Here is a 19,504-nt window from a genome sequence, read left to right as displayed (position 1 = left end):
TACAACTCTTTTGCATGGCTATGAGCTATCATTTTATGCAGCCTATCTTCGTCCAGTATGTGAATGCTTGCTTGTGGACCTGAGGCTCCAACCTGTGATGCATGACAGCTTGCTCGACTTCTAGCTACTGTAAAACGGTTAGAGCTCGTAGAATCCTCAAGGATTCTCAAGGGGTCTCACAGGTCTAGCAATGACATACGCAAATGGCAGCTTCTTGCGAAACTACATGTCGGATGGCCTTGCTCATCATTCTTCTAGTGGCAATAGCAATCGTGTGTTTGACCTAAGCCTACATACCTTTGACTGTGTTGGCTAATCTGACATCAATTCTTACGATTGGGGGCGGCTACTTGTTCGGCCTATCTATTGGGTTCCTTGCAGATTCAATCGGAGCTACACTAGGAGCAACTACAACATTTCTTGTGGGCAAAATGATTGGAAGGCCGCTAGTGACTACAAAGCTGAAGTATTACCCACAGTTTGAAGTTGTATCTCTCGCTATTCAGTGGTCTGCATTCAAGTTTGTTCTTTTACTCCGTTTGGTACTAATTGTACCCTTCAACATCTTGAATTATTTGCTCTCAATTACACCTGTTGGTGTTGGGAAGTACATGCTCGGATCTTGGATTGGCATGATGCCAATTATTTTTGCACTTGTATATGTGGGAACTACTATCAAGGATATATTTGATATTACACATCATTGGGCAGCTTCTGAATATGGACAAGATGCATTAAAGAGTGTGGAGAAGGACAAAGAGCAAAAGAGTTACGCAAGGAGCTACATCAATAATAATATGCTTGTGCTCTCGGAAACTATGAAGAAAAGGATGACTTCACCAACATTGAAGAAATACAAAGGTGCTACAAAGACCTCTATCACGGAGGATTTCATCCAGGGGGGCATTGACCCTACCACCTAGTTTTATGTTGTGTGTTTGAGTCAATAAGGTGCTCTGCCATGGATAGTCCATCATAAAATGATATGTGATTTCCATTTTAGTTAGTCATGTTTGCCTACTTTGAGTCATATGTCCTATGGTGATACCCAAAGACACATATTCCAGGTGGACTCTCTTATTATAAACCGAGGTAACCTGATTTGGAGTGAGATTATGGTGGAGCTAGGGTGTCCACATGAGTCTACTGCCGATGCGACTAGAGTGAGAACAAGGCCAGGAGCATGAAAACCATGTAGTATCCCATTGTCTACTGCCAGGGTAGAAGGTCATCAATTTAAGGGGGGGTATGTTGGATAAATTGATGTTTAGGGGACACACTTATGGACATGGTCATGTGGTGTATGTGTGCCAGTGTGCTAGTGCTTGTGTAGGACATGGTGTGAGTGCTAGTGAGCACCATGGTAGGTGTGTAAGGTGACTCATCAGTTAGGTATCACCCATCTAGGTGTGATTGAGATAAGTTAGGACTTGGTGGCCAGTTTGATGGAGGACTTCAGGGTGTTATTGATGGAGAAAATCAGGGACATAATCAAGGATTTGGAGCCACCTACTCAAGGGCATTCCACTATATGTAACTCTACTCATGAATGAAATTATACTTGCTATTGCCCTCATTTTCTTACTTGCTCTTGCTCATGCTGCATTTCTAACAAGCTACTCATGAGGACCTTGCATAGTCCTCCAAATGGCTACCAAGGTGTGTACCTTGTCAGTCCAAATACAAGCCAATATATGTGTTGGATGGACCTCAGAACTTGCCCAAAACATTTGTACATCTATATCTCCAAATATGCCAAGCTGTTATGCTAGCCAGAAGCCCTCATGAAGTATCCACCAAAGCATGTGCAGGTCTATATCGAGAGCTGAAACCTCATCCAAGGAACATGACCCAACAAATGAAAACGAATCAAAAGAGCCCAAGAAGAGTCATGTCTCTCATAGAATACCTGTGGCCCAGATAAAGAGAGACATCCTACCCATCCCTAGGTCATGAAGAAAGGAGACCTCATAAAAGTGCTCAATAGTCTAGTGATCCCCATCCAAAAGATCCTTGTGTATCTATAGTCCCATAGGAAATGCTGACTAGACTCATCCACAGAGAGGAAACACGAACAAGTGGGACCCTGAACCTGGACCTCCAATGGTTCATGGCAATCCCTTGATGGATAGAAAGCCAAAAGCAAAGAGAGAATTTTCTATTCCTGAGAGATTTCTAGCAAATAGGTTTTTATAGATCAGCAAAACTATGAAAATCTCCCAATGAGGAATTCTAGCAGGCTTCCACAATTTAAGGATAAAGTGGGACCTCTTGGCATTACTGACCATGTTATTGGAAGAAGGGGAGCCTCTTGTCTCATTGCCTACTTCTATCCATTCCCACTTTCCAAGATCCCACTACAAATAGTTTATGGCAACACTTCATAATGCCAAAGTCTCCATGAGACCAAGGGAATATGACCGGGGTTAGGGTCCATGTACCATGTTGACTCCAAAAAGCTCTGCTCCACATGCCTACCACCTTGATAGGCTGAAATGCAATATGCAAAAAATCCTATCCACCACCACCATCAGAGTAGGTAACTTGCCCCAACAGTGAACATAAAAAATTCAAGGCATCTTTATCTAATCCTCAAAGTCCCACATCTTGAAGCAAGATCCATGATCTCATAAAGGCTCCTAGCCATGTGTCGCCAAAATGAAACCTGTCTCCTGGAAGAACCAAGTCCAAGGGTATGGCTGCCACAATCTACTAGTTGGATTTGGCTTGCACGTGATCTGAGGTGACTACTAACTCCAATCTGTGATCTCTTGGGATGCATTTGAAGATCCTCCATGAGCCTACAAAGAAAGAAGGACCTCTCTACCAAGAAGACCACTGCATATAATGGAAGGTACCTAAGGGCTTGCCATGCTCATCAAGTATACTACCATTCGACATGACTTGCAACTTGTCAACCTCTTTTTGAGAGCAGAGGGGGACTCTCTAAAGGGTACTCTCGAAGATGGCACATGGTTTTGGGATAACAGCCATAAGAGGGGAGGAAGAGCTTTGAGATGGCTGAAGTGAAAATCTATCTAGTACTTTCTTCCCAACCTCCACTACTAGAAGGAGTGCAAGGCTGTATGCATCTTAAGAAAAATTCTGCCCATGTTATTGTCTTGGCAAGAGTCCTCTAACCACCACCTTACATGATAAAGCTATGTTCTATAGGTTTGGATATGGAATGTTGAGACTGCCTTCCCACTTGGGTAGAATAAGAGTCTCCCAAGCCACCCTGGCTCTAGTGCCATTCCATCTAGACCACTCCAAATGAAATTCCATATTAGCCTTCTGAGCTAAGTGATGTAGTTCCTAGAATGGCACTAGCAAGAACAAATAAACCGAGCCATGGCTAGCAATACCTAGCTGAACACCACAACCCTAGAAGCGAGGTCAAGTTTTGTTGAGCTCAAAAAGATAAGCTTCCAACACTATCCAACACAGGGGCAAATTGCTATGGTGGAGATCTTCCCACTCCACCGACTTGGAAGCCTAGATACCTAGCAGGGAAACACTCTAGATCCAAGTAAAACCAATGTCAGTCCCCTAGGATGGAGTACCCTCATCACTAATCCAATAGTTATTGGATTTGTTCCAATTAATATGCACTCCCCGTCTATAGTACAAAACAAATCCAAGGCTGCTCTAAAGGAAGCATTGGCATCCAAAAAGGCAATAGTATCATCAGCCCAGCACTATCCAAGAGCTCCTCATCTTGTCAGAGGGGAAGACTTAGCCCTTCAACATTCACCTGTGATCCCAAAAATTTGCTCATTGCTTCATCCACAAATAAGTTCAAGAAAGGGTCAAGAGGGCACTGATATGGAAATCTAAAATCTCTCACCCTTTCTCCTCTAATGATCACCTAGCTATGGGCTGATTTGCATAAGAAGGGGGCAAGAGGGCATCCTTGATGAACTGATATGGAAATCTAAAATCTCTCACCCCTTTCTCCTCTAATAATCACCTAGCTGTGGGCTGATTGCATAAGGAGGAGACCCCTCTAACCCATGCATCTGAGAATCCAAAGCATGCAAGGGTACCTTCCACAAAACTCCAATCTATAAGAAGGGGGCAAGAGGGCATCCTTGATGAACTGATATGGAAATTCAGAATTTCTCACCCCTTTCTAATGATCACCTAGCTATGGGCTGATTTGCATAAGGAGGAGACCCCTCTAATCCATGCATCTGAGAATCCAAAGCATGCAAGGGTACCTTCCACAAAACTCCAATCTACTCTTTGTCATATGTCTTCCAAAAAACTCCAATCTACTCCAAGAGTAGAATGGCAAGGCATTGGCCACTGTGCATAGCCTAATTCAAAGCTTCCAAAAAGGAAAAATATTATGAAAAATGCTTCTACCATGCACAAATCCTATTTGCATATTGTGAATAAGATCCTTCATCTCAAACTTTTGCTTCAATAGCATTTTCACATGAAGGATATCTTCATCACTATCACCTATGATTATCAAATCATCAGCATATGACAAGTAGCATAATACCTTTCTCTATTTTTCTCACATAAAGTGAGAAATCTGCCTTGGAAATCTGAAAGCCAATAGTGGCAATCCGAAAGAATGGACTACAAATGTCAACTTATTGCCTTGGCCAAAATCTTATAAAAGGTTCCCAGCAAAGTGAGGGGTCTCCATTGGGTGATCAATTTTCTCCAACCTCCCTTTGGGGTAAGATGAATGAGACCCTATATAAGTGAATTAGGCATCATATCAAATTCAAAAATACCCTATAGGATTGAAGTGACATGATCCCCAATCATATCCCAAAAAGAAATAAAAAGGAAGGAAACAAACCATCTGAGACCTGACATCTACCCTTATGGAGGGCATAAAGGGCAATCCTAAATTTTGTATTGGTGAAAGGGGCATCAAGTAAGATTGTCATATGTGATACTAGAATACACTCCCAAACCAAATGTCTGGCATCTCTAAACGGAGAATCAAGATCTAGTAATAGCAAGGAGGCATAAAAGTCTGTAGCAATTTGCATGACGGCTTCAAGATCTGTCTGTAAAACCTTGTTAGAGTAAATAAGCTATGACACACTCTCTCTACCATGTCTCTCTGACCAACAGTATAGAAGAAGTGCTTAATGACTCTTCCTCCCATATGAATCTAGAACGATTCCCATGCATGAAAGGCATATTTTGCTCTATGATCTAGCAAAATCTGCATATTGAGCCCTTGATCTATAGTAAGGGGCTCCTAAATCCAAGAATCTATGGGCCTTTTCTATGCATCCCGTCTGAAGGGCTGCTAAGTATTGTTGGAGGCACCTTTTTGACCTTATAATCTCATGTTTCCTTGTGTTAGCAATAGTATCGTAAAATTCACTAACACTAGATAGGGCTGCTACCACATGTGAAGAAGATGAGACTCCACACTATGATTGAGGAATCCATATTTGCAAAACATCCTCCCTGAGGGTCTTGTCTGCATATAGTGCATTTGAAATCCTCATACTAGTAGACTCTAGAAAAATGCCTCTCATGATGCCTAGTAAATGGACATACTTCTTATTGAGGAGTTCTAAGACATTAGGATATTGAATGCCATAATAAATAAAGGAATGAGTCATGTGAAAGATATCCCAATAGAAAAATCAGTCACATGAATAGATATCCCAACAAATTGGATACTATGCTATACATTATGTCCAAAATCCAAGACAATCATGCTCCTTGAGAGCTCGTATGAGAGCTGCAATGCTATATGGGCCCATGATGGAAGACTGCTAGATTCATCAATTACCCCTGGTGTAGATTGAACCTCCTCTATCAAGTGCCCAATCATCAACATAAAATCTATCTATCCGTGCATCAATGGGCATCTACAACCTTCTGTTTGACCAAGTGAACATGAGAGAATGTGGCAAGTGTGAAAGGCATCATCGGTCCAAGCATCTCTACCAATGTATTAAAAAAGAAATGCATCCTAAGCTGCTCTCTCCAAAGAGTGAATGCCACCTTCTCTCCCCCCCTTTTTGTTTAAAGGAAACTCCACTATGTGGAAGTCACCTCCAATAATCCATGACTCTGTGATGGGGGACCAAGAAAGGAGTTCCTTCCAAAAAGGTCACTGTTGCCTCTATTATTGGGGACATAGAGGTTGAGAAGATCAACCTCATGTCCACCAATCAATAAGATAATCCATTGTTTTCTAGAGGGTATGATGACTCTGTGTCCAATCACATGAGCGAGAAAGGAATTGAAAAATAAAATACAAGTCCCCCCCGCCCCCCCCCCCCCCCCCCCCGCGTGCCCAAAGTAAGAGACAAAAAAGTATGACCTGAAAGTAATTTACTAGACTTTGAGCAATTAATGGCATCCAGGTTTATTCCTCGTGAAAAATAATGTTAACAATTCCACTAGTGACACCTCGATGAAGCTGTTTGCAAATTGGTGCCTACAATGGTGGTGTGACACACCACCTAGAACTTGAATGTTCGAACTAACTATCCTCATCGGTGGGAGGAAAAGCGATGGAACACCTCACCCATCCTAGTGGAGGAAACAAACCCCTTTGTTGTAATCAGCCTCTTGGCATGTGCATGAGTGAGGGTGGGGTGGGAAGGGGTAAGATGTTAAACTTTGGTTAATAGAGAACTCAAGTTAGCTGGACTGCAACAAAGAACTTAGATAGTGAAGCCAATTTGGCTAGTGATTGTGAAGCAGCACGAGCTCAAGCAGTGATGAGTAATTTGAGCTCCAAAGATTGAGGACTGAGGTGGAAGTCTAGCAAAGCCATCCAATGGTAGAATGCATTCCGAAATAGTGGATAGACTAGTTTTAGAAGGTGGTGAACTCACCCTTGGGGATTCGGTAGAGGAGTTCTTGGATATAGGATTTAATTGTAATAGGGAGAGAGTTAGTAGTGTGGTAGTAGTAAGTAGTTTGTAGGAAAGATAGTCTGTTGCATAGGAATTTACAGAGCCTCTCAGTTAGTTGAGACAAGGAGAGGGTGAATCTGAGAGAGTTACCAAGTGAAATGGTGTGATTGACCAGCCACAAGTTGTTGTAAATAGACTACTCTTTCATAGTATAATTGTTATTGGTGGGTACATTCTCATCTTTCCACTTGAGCAATACATTGCCTGTCTTCATAGAGTTTGCCTACTGGGTGTGTTGCCCATTGGTAGTTCTAACTCCTGATTCACTAATTTCAAGACAACCTTTAGCCCTGCATAGAAGCCCTTAGATTGCAAGAGTGAACATCTTCATTGTGATCCTATTTTGCTAGAAACTCGATTGGAGCATCCAACCAATCAAATTGGGAACTAGTGAAAAAGACTGTCAGCATTTGGATCTATTGCTAGGGAAATGACACACCGAAAGTCTTGAGTGGGGAATTGCGTGGATTGAGTATAGGAGTATGTAGATTTGAGTGCACAAGTTTCAACAATGACAATTTATTCTAACCTGAGCCCAGTTACAACAACTACTCGGTTTGGCCAACAACATTTTCTCTCAGGACATTCTGAGGCTATCAGCATTTTGCAAGCTAATTTGGTAGCTACAAAAGGGGACTGAGGAGTGTTCTCAGGCTATCAGCATCTGGCAACTTATGTGGTAACTAGAAACTAGATTGAGGAGTGTTCTCAGGTAGCTCTACATATTATTCAGCTGCTGCAAGGATGTCTGACATGTGCTCAGTGTGAGGAGAGAAAGATATGGGCACGACAAGAGGAATATTTGTGAAGAGGTTGTAGAGGTTGGTAGAATATGGAAGACCAAGAAGCTACCATGAATTTGAAGCTAGTATATGATAACTAGGGGAATGGGAGGGAGCATCCAGAGAACCATCTGCAACGATGAGCTCCACACAAGGACTCGACCATGAGCAAAGGAGAGATGTTCTAGGATACCATAATGACACTAAGAGTGAAACAATTCCAAATGTATGCCCATGAATACCTAAACCTTTTAATGGAGAGGTGACTTTCAGGTTTTAGCAAGAAGAATCTGAGTAGTCATCCATAGAAAATCTCCATTTTGAAAAGTCCAACAGGTCATGATGTAGAGTGAGCTAAAAGTGCGGTTCTACATGCCAACATTATGTATCAAGATATGAAGCTAGACATATTTTTAGAAAAGAACGACGACAAAGATCTGAACACGCGTTAGAAGCAAGAAGACCGACATAGTCATGGTTGAGCTTCTGACCAAGACTCAGAGCAGAGTCATATTAGTAGGATGTCACAACAATAGTCAATGTTGGACAAAGGACAGTTAGTATTGCTTTGTTAATAAGACACTGAACACTGAGTTGGGTACCAATTCAAAGTCATCATAGTGGAATCTCATGATTACATTCACATTGATAGGATGTAGGGTGGTTATCCTATTCCACCATCTAGATATCAAACATTGAGTTTGGAAATTGTAATTGGTTGTGGCCATACGCATTACCAACCACCAAGGTCACCAATGCCAAAAGTACTAGTGGCTGCCTGGTGAGTGCCATTGGCTCTAAGATCAAGGGAACGTTGCCATGAGCATGCCCATATGGGGGAGTGTCACAATGAAGAAAATGCCCGAGTTGAACTTGAGTTGCCAATTGTCAAAACAAAGCCAACTACTTCCATCAAGGTCAAATGCTAGATTTTAAGAGATGAAGACGAGGATCCTTATAGTCATTTGTAGAAATTCTTGTGAGTTTGCCTCATCAATGGTGCAGTAACAAAGGAGGAAGATATGACTTACTTTCCATACGCTTTAGCAAAGATAGCTCAGTGTTGGTTCAATCAATTTTCTATTGGATACTTCAAAGATGGGTAGCAAATGTAAGAGGCATTTTTGAAAAGATTTCGATAGGAGATCAATGAGGAAGATGTCCATATCAAGCTCAACAACTTGTAATAGAAAGAACATGAGTCTATTTAAGACTTTGTGCTTCGACAACAAGCTTTGATCAACTAGCTCAATACACCTCTAGATGAAAAATCACCACTACAAGCTTGGTTGATTGCAGACTACTCAAATTGATCTTAAATATCTAGAAATAGTAAATCCTACCAAGACATATGAAGATCTGTTGAGCTGAGTTATTGCACTAGAGAAAAGTGTGCCCTCCAAGCCCCCTCCAAGAAGAAGCGCAAGAAGAAGATAGAAGAGAGTGATGATGAGGATGTCTCAAACTAAGCTTGAAAAATTGAAGAACAATGTGACAAAGGCCTTAAAGGATATGGGTTATAAAGAATATTCGATTAAATAAGAAAAATGGTGTAACAAGTGCACCAAGAAGGGCCATACAGAAGACAAATGCAAGATAAAGTACTGTAGCATTTGTTCAAAATTTGGGCATGATAAATCTAGTAGGCATGCCAAGAAGAAGTTTCGAGAAGTAAATCAAGGTGAGCCCGAGTCTAAGAGTAAGGAGGGATGACCACCAAAACCCAAGCAAGGCAAGGGTAAAGGTAAGAGTGGGAAGGATAAAAGCCAAGGCCTTTCATAGATTCATTGCTACTTTTGTGATGGCAATCACATGAAGGCTAGATTCCCTTTACAGTAGAGTTTGAAATTGCTTCACAATAATAAATAAAGGAGAGAGGTTTGACCCAAGATGCCAGGCAATATTAGCCATGCTCTCAAGTTCAACCAACATGGTAGTTTGCTCACAACAGTTGATTACTAATGAAGAAGGATTGCCCTCACCCACTGACAAAATATGCATGCCTCAGGATCTATGGAGCACTCTAAGGTGGATGGAACCTATGTGGAAACATGATGAAGAGAATGCTCATGACATGTACCTCAAGTCAATTAGGTTCCAAGATAGATTAGCTTGGACTCATAAACATAATCTTGAGTGGATGTGCATTTCTTCTCTTGTACTCAACAATACATGATAGGCCTCTTATATGGAGAGTGCCCTTTGAATAGTCAACATCTGTGGGATCCTCTTGTGCACATATCTCCTTGTGGATATCCTCAATCCACATCTCCACATTATGTAGTCCACATCCTAGGGTGGCTACTTTAATTCTTTCCTTAGCACATACCTTAGCCTCTAATTATGTGCTCATGGCACCATATCTCAACACCTCCCCATGGTGCCATGATCCATTGGCTACTGCAAGGTGGTTGGATGTGAGTTACAAGATCAAATCCTCCCCTGGGTGCTTACATGGCTACTCTCAGGTGGTCAGGTTTGATTACAAACATATGGGCTGAAGGTGGCAAGAATGTTGCTTCTCAATACATGTTGTTCTTGTCATTCTAGTCATGGCTTGATGATGATGCTTTGTTCTTCCATGTGACTTGATGCTTTATGTGTGGATGCCATGTTGTGTGCTATGGTCATCTCATGCACTTGTGCTTTCGGCTTGCTTTTTGCGTTCATGCGTCATTTTTCCATTTGTTGCAAAGGTCTTACCAATTGATTTCTTTCAATATTGGTAGTGTCTAATTGCTAACAATGATTATGATCTAAAAAATGCATAGAGCTAAAAAATACGATCACTTTTCCTTTTGGGATTGTGTCCAAATTCCTCCTGGATTGCAAGTTACGGCTTGTAGAAGTTTCTGTGAAGAAGAGGTGGCCTGATGATGTGGCACATGCATTCATATGCTGCTTACAAAGTGTGCTTGGCAGGGGCTATGTGCTTAGGTGGCACAGCTGATTGTGCATGCTGATGTGGCATAGCTAACCCTAACTCTAAACATGGTGGGTTAAGTTAACCAAATGAGAGTCTTATCTACCACGTGTCAACCTTACCTAACCTTACCTCCAAGGGTTTACTTGACTAACCCAACTTGACTGGTGAGTTAACATAACTAGATGTACTCAACCAAGGTTGTGGACACTAAACCATGGGTAGTTTCTATCTTGCCACGGGTCAATTGTAGGAAACCTTAGGAAGAATGAAAACTTTGAATCAAAAGCCTATGTGCCATGGCGTCGAAGCGGCGACGCGGACTGCGTGGGCGTCAGCGAACAAAGGCGCGATGGAGAAGGAGCTTGGCAGAGTCTGCTATGCACTGTTGAGTGTGGGCTGTCTGTCTAAGTCTGTGAGAGCCTTGAGCTCTGGAGCTGTGAGGCAAGGCTATGGCATCGCCCGCCCATGAGCCTATTGTGTTGGAGAGGCATTTGCTACAAGGTTGTGTCTTTCTCGTGAGTCCTTGGGTTGCTACTGGTGCTGAGTGTGTGCACTGCTGTGTGCTTTTGTTGTGTCACCTATAGTAGTCGCCTGTGGTTGTGATGGAGGTCGTGCTTGAGTCTTTGTAGCTGGTGTCACTTGGTGGAGCGGGCAGAAGGTCATTGCGATGAAGGCTTTGAAGCCTTGCTTCTGAGTAGCAAGTCGGTTGCTACTGCTTAGTTGCTACTGCCTTGCTTAGTCAGATGCTTAGCAACCTTAGTCGATGAGCGCCCTGCCCTCATCGGTAACCTGAGTAGCTATAGGGAGAGCAAAGGGCGCGAGCGCAAGTTCACGGAGGTGCAGCTATTGTGAGCCAGTGTGCTGTTGATGAAGAGCTTCTCTATCTCGGCTTGCACAAGCCCATGTAATGCTCCTCTGAGTCCCAAGAGGCTCCTACGCCTCCAACAATAGCTCATTTCTATGGCGGCTGGTTGTCCAGGCTGGTTGAGATGCCTTTGCTGAAGGAATAAAGCCACCTTTGATGAAGGAGGTCCTTGGAGTTAAGGTCAAAGCTTGAGCTTGGCCGCTTTGCTTGTAGCATTGCTACTTTGCTTGACTTTTCTTGAGTACTTGTTGCAGGCTCTCTTGAAGGCTTCTCACTGAAACCCAAGCATTCAAACACTCTATAGCCCTCACTTAGCAACTTGAACAAGAAACAAGGACACACCCTCAGCAACAAACACTTGCACACACACCTAGGAAAGCCTCTCTTAGCATCTGTGGCACAGATTTCGAAATGTGAGCACCATGGGAAGGAACACAGACACAGAGTTAGTCCCCAAAACAATATGTCTCTCTGATTTCAAAAATCTCACTCAGAATGAATCTCTCTAAATGAAGAACTCTCGAGATCTAAAACTAATCTTACATTCTGAAACTAATCTAGGAATGGGAGCAATCCTAGTGAACTACTAATGAGCTAAACTAGGAGAGCTAAACCTAAGCTCTGATACAATGACAAAATATGCATGCCTCAGGATCTATGGAGCGCTCTAAGGTGGATGGAACCTATGTGGAAACATGATGAAGAGAATGCTCATGACATGTACCTCAATTCAATTAGGTTCCAAGATAGATTAGCTTGGACTCATAAACATAATCTTGAGTGGATGTGCTTTCTTCTCTTGTACTCAATAATACATGATAGGCCTCTTATATAGAGAGTGCCCTTTGAATAGTCAACATCTGTGGGATCCTCTTGTCCACATCTCGAGAAAGTGATGGCGATGATTAAGAGAGTATATCTGAGAGGATTTTTAGTAAACCCGAAGATTTGATCAGTCAACTTCCGATTTTAGCTTGGTACACATTGCCTAGTGCCCAACCAAGGCAAAAAAGGGATGGGCAGTGTACAGGTGCACATTGTACAGGTGCACACTAGGCGGACACAAAAAGAATAAAAAAGAATTCATAATTACACAGTACTATTGGATGGCACAGATTTGGTTCTTGCTATCAACAAGATGTCAGGGCCAGGTGGGCACTGATGGGCGGTCTTTTTTTGTGCGGCTTGTGGTTTGAAGACATGTGGCCGCAGTGCCAAATGGTGTGCAACCCAAAATAAGGGCGGGTTCACACCACTTGCCCATCCGTTGAAGAAGAGAGGAGGACAGTTGGGTGGGTGGTTCACACCACTCGGTAGACAAGTTAAATTCAAAATGCTTGCATTAATGTGCACCAAACACTGATTGGTAGAGTGGATAGATAAATCATTCGATTCCCTATAGGTGCGTTTCGCGGGCTAAAATCTAGGCTGCTCACTTACTTGGGCGGCCTCCATATGCCGGTCTATCGTTTTTGTTGAAACACTTCCGGACCCACGATATCCATATTGGTCCACAGGGGACGATGCCCCTCTCCAACGCTTGTGAAGGGCCGCGGGTGTGAAACTCCCTAAAGATTTTCAACATCTCTTAGAATTTTGAAACCATGCATGAGCCCTAAACCTAGGCGAGAGAACAAAAAGAAGTTACGTACAGCAAGGAGAGTATTTTCTGATAGAGAGACAGCAATCGTAAGAGGCATAGGTGGCAGGTCTGTCTCTGGACCCAGCTGACTCCACATGCACAAAGCAACAAAAACATGGCCAGAAAAACAGCAACAGTAACAGAAACCATAGAGCAAATGTTCCTTCACAATGGACACCCAATTCATAATCTATGGCGATTTTACTCTGTCAACTGTCATTCTATACCATGGCCATCGTGCATGCCTCATTTTCAATCGTGCCGCCATCCTTGAAGAGACAGAGGATGTTGCGCTCGAATGGCTCTTGTGGGCAATGGATGCAAAATTAGATTTTGATGAGCATAAAGCCGGTCGTTGCCCATCTCTTGAGCTGAGGCCGGCTTGCAGAGCGAGTGAAAGGTTTTCGGTTACAGAGGTTTATATGGGCACCATCAGAGTGGCCTTGCAAGGCATGAGGACTTGTGTCCTCGAATGAGGAAAAATATTGGTCAGCTGGGTCCAGAGACAGACGCTGCCACCTATGCCTCGCTTTTGAATCAGTGCTAAGGCCCTGTGTGAGGGTGATCGTGTCCATGAGCACATGACATTTTTCTGAATAACTTTCTTATCCAAATGTATAGCAAGTGTGGGAACCTGAAGCATGCACCTGCTGTGTTCGGAATGTGTCTTCCAAGAATGGCCATGGTAAGGACGCCTTACTCCTGTTTCGTCAGATGCAGGTGCGAAGATTTGAGCCAAAGGACCTTGAACATTCGTTTTGTATGCGTCTGCCAGTGTTCAGTGTCGAGAGACGCGTTCTACTATTGTTGGCAATGGAAAGGAGTTGGGTGTTGTTCTGCGTCAATGTGTAAGGCAAATGCTATGATTCAAAGGTGGTTTTGGCAACCGTGCTGCTTCATGATGCGGTCTTTTGGAGTGCCACGATTACAGCACAATTGTTTGGCCAAATGCGAGACGAATGCATCAAGCCAAAGCAATTCACTAGCATGTCCATTACGTGAAGCAATGATTGCAGCGTGTGCCCAAAGTGGGGGCTTCTCCTTTAGTGCTAGCCTTCGTCGTGGCTGAGTCTGCCCTTCACCTTTGGAGTGCCGACAGAAACTCAGTATAAAGACCTTGTATAAATTGATGCTCAAGTAATGTGTGGGTGTGTGGATTTGTATGTGTGAGAGCATATGTTGGGTACCCAGCTCATGATGTCATAGTAGCTGCTATGCGTGATGGAGTTTATGGTTTTCAACCTTATGAGTGACTATCATGAGATTGAAAATGCACTATATTGTGTTTCAAGAGGATGAGTTTGGGCATGTTCCTGGACTCCTCTAGGTGTATGTCCGAAAGTGGGGGCTATAGGAAATGCTGTCATGAACATGTATGCCAAGTGGGAGCTTGGATGGTGTGAGGGCAGTGTTTGGAGAGATGCCAATGCATGATGTCTCGTGGATTGCCATGATTGCAGTCTGTGCCCAGAGCGGGAGGCCCTTCATCTGTTCATTCATATGCAGGGGCAAAGACATACAGCATTACCTTTATCCCTGTTCTCAATGCATGCAATCATACAGGTCTGATTGCTGATGGAAGGCAACAATTTCCAACTATCCCTCTGCAGAGAGAAGTTTGTGTATGACTGGTGTACTTGGGCGACTGGCAGAGGACTTAAGTGTTAGCATGCCCTTTCAACATGGGAGTTCAGCATTACTTTTATCATGCAGACTTCACTGTGATGTGCAGCAGGCTGTGCACACTGCAAATTGTGTGTTTGAGATAGGTCCAAGGAATACTTTGCCCTCTCTGCGTTCGAGCTAATGCAGGCAGGTCAAATGTAGTGAGCGTGAGAAAGTTAATGATTGATAATGGTGTGATGAAAAGTGCAGTAGCACAGTTGTATTGAGGTGAATAATGTGGTGCATGAATTACTTAGAGGGGCATGTCGCATCCTCGACAGGAGGTCATACATGGCAAGTTGTGGAGTTTGAATAAGCTCATGTAGGAGGCAGGATATGTGAGTGACAAGATTGCAGTGCTAGATGATGTAGATGAAGAAGAGAAGGAAGATGCGCTTTGCTACCACAGTGGTCATTGCTTTTGGGATTATCTCCACTCCCCTAGGAATGCTTATGCGTATCCTCAAGATTATTCAAGTGTCCTGTGATTGTCATTTTACCTCTAAATTCATCTCTAAGGTAGTTGATCACAAAATAAGTGTGAGGGATGTTGATGGTTTGGATTGCATAGAGCAGGAGTATGTGTAAAGAGCATGGAGTATGTGTATGGTTTGGATTGCATGGAGCTTGGAGTATGTGTATGTGGTGAAATTGTTTTTACACACACCTTATTTTCGCTCAGAAAGACTGGTGTCCATCTTAGGCTATGGGTGATATTGTGGTACTTATGATAAGTTTTGTAGATTCTTATAACATGACAGATTTGGCCATGATCTTAAAATTGACTGGAGAGACAATCCTAAGTGTTGCAATTGACATTTCTGGCCCTGCGAAGGGTCCATGGGATGGCTTGATTAGTTGTTTCCGAATCCAGGCGGATGTTGGAAAAATAGTATAGAAAGACATGCTGACTTTGGTTTAACTTAGTTGAAGTGTGGTTCATGGGATGTCTTGATAGTTATTTCCTAATCCGCGAAAACGTTGGAAAATAGTGTAGAAAGTCAGCCTGACTTTGGTTTAAGGTAGTTAAGTGTAGCTTATTGTTATGTTAGTGTTTAGTTAGGGTTGATATTTTGGGGTTTAGTGTTTCTTTACATTTGTCAGTTTTGGTCTTAATGGTGTTGGCTGCCTGGCTGCCTTCTTTCTCACTGGTGGCAGCTCCTCTGCTGCAGCAGCTGCGAAGCGGTGCTTTCTTCTTCGCCTCCTGTGCATGCTGTTGTTGCCAATCATGATCCTTTGCCTCAGTTCCTCTATATGTCCCTAAATTATGGGGATCTATCAAACATTATTATGGACTGGCAGGAGGGCAGGTGTGCAGGGCATCCATGAGGTCCACCCGGAGCTTCAGAGGCTGCATCGAAGGAGCGGACGTGCAAGAGGCGTCTTGCCTTAGATCTGGCATGGCAGGAAGTGACTAAGGAGCAGCAAGAAGGTGCAGGAGGGGAGCTGGAAAGAGAGCCCTGGCAGATGGCGCTATTGGGCAGACCATGGGTTGGCAGGTCTGCAGGGCATCCAAGAGGCCAGATGGTGCAGCAAAGGGTGCTGCTGCAAGTGAGCAGCACCCTGCCCTTGTATAGGGCAAGGAGGCTGGTCGGATGGCCAACCAAGTCAGCCAGCTCACAGCCCAAGAATGGGCAGCCTACTGCCCCATAAAGGGGGGCATGTGGGGTTGGTTGGGGGCCAGACTCAGTCGGCCAGAAGGAGCAGCCAGTCTGTCAGTTTTGGAGCCCCTTGAGGCCTAAAAAAAGAGCCCCTTGGGGGGGCATTTATAGCCAGCAAGTCAGCACACAAGGGAGCAGCAGGAGCATCAGTAGCCTCATCCTTAGGCCTACATCCAGGAGGCAGAGGAGTCCCAAAGGTGCTGCGGATTGAGTTCACTGAGGGCTGAACCCTAGGCTGTCTAACAGGGCAGCAAGAGCTGAGATTTTTGGACAGAGTCTGCATACGCTCGAGGTGGAGCACGCGCGCTCAAAGATCTAGAGGTACCAACAGATAGTAGAAGATCCTTTTGGTAAGATCAGAGGACCACATCTTGGTGGGACTCTGGATGTATCTTTTGTTTTGTGTCCATAGTTTTTGACGGAAATATATTCTTTTGGTGGATTATATATCTGGTATGGTTGACAGTGGTCTACTTGCTAGTTTGCACAGTACATCGATGTGAAGCACATTAAGTTAAGAAGTTTGTGATTCCACCCACACACACACTGTTGAGCTCTTGTGCTATTTTATTAGCCTTCCGTTGTGCGCACCCTTTGATGGTTGATTTCTAACACGTCTGAGCAAAATTGTATGAGCGAGGTTTTATGAACGATTCAAGACTAGCAATACACTCAAGGAGTGTTTAGTAGAGAAATTGCCTTGGAAATTCATTCTATCTTTTCTATTTCTTCATTTTCATTCTGGAGTGTTTAGTAGAACGCAATTTGTCGACTATTTCTAGAGTGTTTGGTAGATTGAATTTTACAGATTGTCTATTCTATTAAGCAACCACAATTAGAAAGCACAAAAAACCAAGGTTAAAACAATGACCCAATAACTAAATACTGTGCTTCCATAAAACCATAGCTTATAATACCTACTCTCCATAGAGTTTTCTTATCGCTTTTTGTGGCTCTCATTAGAGGCTTCATCAATGAGAATCAATGATTATTTCACTGAAAAGTGAAGAATCTACTAAGGCTAAATATATAATATGACTGGTTTTATACTATTAAAAATTAAATTCAGTATTTAAGACTCTAAATGATATAATTTATAACTTATAACCTTGTAGATGTGCTCAAATGGTCTTTTTAGTTTGATTTGAGTGGCTAAATGACTATATTTGGGTATTGGATGCGAAAGTTGACATTTAAAAAAATGTTGTCCAAGGTAGTTTTACCAGCGAAACTATCTTGGAAGGCTTCCTACAAACGACTTTAATTGGGGAAACCCCTTATGAAGAGGGGTGATGAAAGCGTTTCTCCAAACTCCAAGGTGGTTTCATGATGAAACTATTTCCTTCAAATGAGTTTTCCTTAGAGAAACCCCCCACGAAGAGGAGTTACGCAAGGTTTTTTTCAAATAGGAGTTATGAGGGGATTTTCTTTGAGAAACCCACTCTATGCACGTGGGTTTTTCCAAAATCCTTTCCATCCTAGTATCCACCATGCCTAACATCATTGTCATTGTTAGATTAGATCTCCATCTTTGTGGGAAGATCTATGGACACGATAGACATTCTCATTTGAAGTAGAAATGTGCTCTTTTTGTAATTAACTATGACATATAGTTTCTTTGAGAAACATGGCTTTATTGTTACATCAGATCTCCATCTTTGTGCGAAGATCTATGGATACAATAGACATTCTCATTTGAAGTAGAAATGTGCTTTTTTTGTAATTAACTATAACATATAGTTTCTATGAGAAACATGGCTTTAGTAACATACCCTAACATGCATTTTTTTGAAGTAGAAATGTGAAATTTTCGTCCTTTGCTTGGATGCTCGGAGGATTCTGATCAGAAAAGCCCCTTATAAATCCAAACTTTTTGCAGATTTGCTAATCTTGTAACTCCAGGGTCTTGTGAGTCTGATTTGTTTAACAGTGCTTTCTAAACTTGCCTTTTAAGGTGGCTGTTGTTGTAACATTTTCAGTTCTTAGTAGTTCCCTTATTGAAACTAAAAATGGAGATTAAATTCTTATTTCTGTTTGGCCCCACAAGGCATGTTGAGAACATGAAGATCTCATAATTAGATATTGTAAAAGGGAGAGAATGCATAAGTCATTAAAATTATCTCAAAAAATCCCTATTATTTTATTCAAATCAATCAAATTCATCATACTTCAAGTCATAAAATCAATATGGATGCGTCTACTAAAAGGAATGTTGCAAAAAAAATCATTGTTCGGAAAAGATGTAAAGAATGACACAAACATTGAAAGAACACTAGAGTCAAGTGTAGGCTAGAGAGATTTTGAAAATTTAAGGACATCACTTGATTACAAAGAGAGGCTACAAAACCAATCCTTTGCTATGATGCGCCAAATTAGGCCCACCAACTTTCTTGTCATTTTTTCTTGTGTAGAGCATTTATGGGATCCATTATCTACATGCCTTCATTCAACCAACAACAACAACAAAGAACAATTACCTTGAGATGACTCACCACCAATCCTACATCAATAAAATTCCTCTATATGTTCGAGATATTACGTACATAAACTACTGTTGACTCTACTTATAATAAGGAATGTAATTGATTACTTCATAGAATTCCAAATTAGACCATTCGATAATAGGGAATGTAATTGATTACTTCATAGAATTCCAAATTAGAGCGATTGAACATGAGCACGAAATAATTTGGGACAAAAATGTCCCTATTTGCTAGCATGATAGGGGTGAAGAAGTTGTGACTTTTATAGATGTACACATAACATGTGATAAGAATTAATGAAAATACGAAAGAGATCTAAAACACATAAGCACGCTTGACTTTTATAGATGTACGCATAACATGTGATAAGAATTTTCTAAATGAAAATGTGAATAAAATCTAAAATACATAAGCACACTTCCTTTTGCACCAAACATAAAAGCAACAAGTGTAGATTTCACAACCTTAAACCACCACTGCCACAAACAATGATACTAACACCTTTGCAAAAAAATAGAAGGTTGCAATTTCAACAAAAACTCAAGAGGATTCTAGAAGAAATGTAA

At 42.3% G+C, this 19,504-nt stretch overlaps 1 pseudogene; it reads left to right on the top strand.

Annotated features, from left to right (window-relative positions):
• The first annotated feature begins 203 nt into the window (after nt 1-203).
• LOC147881671 (uncharacterized) lies at nt 204-923 on the top strand (annotated as a pseudogene).
• The last annotated feature ends 18,581 nt before the right edge of the window (nt 924-19,504 follow it).

The sequence above is a fragment of the Dipteris shenzhenensis genome, chromosome 30 (assembly GCF_047967505.1).
Source record: "Dipteris shenzhenensis isolate YYH24624 ecotype China chromosome 30, Dip_SZ_1.0, whole genome shotgun sequence".
NCBI classification, from domain to species: Eukaryota; Viridiplantae; Streptophyta; class Polypodiopsida; order Gleicheniales; family Dipteridaceae; genus Dipteris; species Dipteris shenzhenensis.
Note: the sequence above shows the minus strand (reverse complement) of the source record. Positions and strands in the feature narration are given on the sequence as shown.